Below are 2274 nucleotides of genomic sequence, written 5' to 3' on the forward strand. Positions count from 1 at the left end.
GAATAATTTTTTGCACCCTTTTGTATTTTTTGCATTGCATATTATATGTTCAGGGATGACAGATTGATAAGCAGATGTGCTATTTATGGCTGGATGTAACTTTTGATACTTTGCGGTAAAAGTGGCTCTCCTATTGACTTTGTCCTATCAGTGCGGCTCTCGTGAAAAAAATAGTGAGTACCCCTGATCTAAACCAACAGCATGTATGTTAGTCCCTAATCCATCTGAAGCTGCGTGCGTTTCCACCGAAATTACCCGGAACAATTGTACCAGGAACTTTTTTTCCCAGGAAGTATGACCATATTAGCCCGGTTCTGTCAACACTGCACTGGCTACCTATTAAACATCGTATAGATCAGTTGAGTCCTCTGCACAATGTGACTTTGCTGCAGCCTGGAATTGAACTGCTGGTTTTGTCTGGTCAGAGGAGAACTGAACCCCGACTGAGCCTGATTTCTCCCAAGGTTTTTTCTCCATTCTGTCACCGATGGAGTTTTGGTTCCTTGCCGCTGTCGCCTCTGGCTTGCTTAGTTGGGGACACTTCATTTCCAGCGATATTGTCGACTTGATTGCAAAGATACTATTTAAACTGAACTGAGCTGGACGATGGCATAACTGAATTCAATGATGAACTGCCTTTAACTGAAAAATGTGTTTACTATTGTCATTTTGCATTATTGACACAATATTTTCCTATTTAATGCTGTACAGTTGCTTTGACACAATCTGTATTGTTAAAAGCGCTATATAAATAAAGGTGACTAATTGTATATAGTTTGCAAATTAACTACATGCACATGGCTTGTTGATCAAAACTGATGAGTTTATTCTCAGTCAAATTGTCAAACTCTTCACAACTTCTAAACATTCTTTCATCGTGTGAGCCGTCACATGCAAAATGATCCCTTCAATTATCAAAATCTGCCATGCATATATATTCCATAAAAATCTGACATGGAATGTTTATAGTGTCTGCTAAGTTGGCAAATGGCTTGCCATTGTAATGAAATGGAATCACAATCTTGCCAATCAATCATGTTTGGAACCATATATGTGGAGTTTTGGAACAAGGAGGAATGTCACAATCCTAAACCGCAGCAGCTACATCAGTACTGTATAAATAAGTTTATATTTGTATGGTACATTCATCTGTAGAAATGTGTAAAATGTAAACTGAACATTCACAGTTGCTTGTTGTGGAAGAGCAATAGGAAGATATGAAAGTATGTGGTGGTGTTAGGGGAAGACAACCAAGTGTGTAGTAATGAATAAGCAATGGTGAATTTTCAGTTTACATGTAATACATTTCTACAAAAATAAATGTACTGTATAAATAAAAATTTTCATTTTCTTTTTGTGTACTACAGTATTGAATTTTCCCAATACATTTTTACCTACTGTTGAAATATGCATCTAAAATGCTCAATGTGAAGCACAGACAAAACTGACATTCTTGTACAGTATAAAAAAGTAGATTTTTTAAAAATGATTCATAGAGAAACAATCATGTACAGTATGTGGAAAATAATGTTTTTTGAACCACATAAACACATTTCATTACACCAAATACACAAAATAATGTTCTTTTTAGCAACATCATACGACCCCTTTAAATGCCACAAGTGCAGGGAACCATGCCAGGAGTTTGAAAAGTGCCAAGTTAAATTTGAGTTCACCCTGTTGCATTTTTTTGCACTTTGTAATTTTTAGTGAAAACAGGGTTTCTACAGACATGAACAAGTTAAATTTAAGACCTTTTTAATACCACTTTATATGAAACCAGATACTTAAACCTGTAATGGAAATACACATTTTATTGCATACATAAATGTAATATTTAATGTGTTTAAATTAAAAATAAAACAAAATATCATTGCTGTAATAAATTATATTTATTACTACGATATACAGTGAACTTTTCATGTCAGCAGACAATATTCCATACAAAATATCCCCGCAAAATAACTGCATCACTGAGATGTTTGGTGGAGTAAACAATTTATTCTGAAGCAATATTTTCATCAGTGTTCTATCATCTTTTACATACTTAAATCTGCATATTTTTATTTACCTTTACAAAGGCCTATTTTTAACCAAATTATTACAATTTATCAAATTCAATATACACTATAAAGCTGCTACCAGTCAGATTAAATAATTTACACTGCAAATAACAATAATTACAACTGCAATAAATAATGTTATGAGATTAATGTTTTAAATGCATTTATGAGTATACAAATAAGAAATGTTGAGGGGAAAAATGCATACTTT

Source organism: Sinocyclocheilus anshuiensis, unplaced genomic scaffold (genome assembly GCF_001515605.1).
Source record: "Sinocyclocheilus anshuiensis isolate Anshui unplaced genomic scaffold, SAMN03320099.WGS_v1.1 scaffold3499, whole genome shotgun sequence".
Taxonomy (NCBI): domain Eukaryota; kingdom Metazoa; phylum Chordata; class Actinopteri; order Cypriniformes; family Cyprinidae; genus Sinocyclocheilus; species Sinocyclocheilus anshuiensis.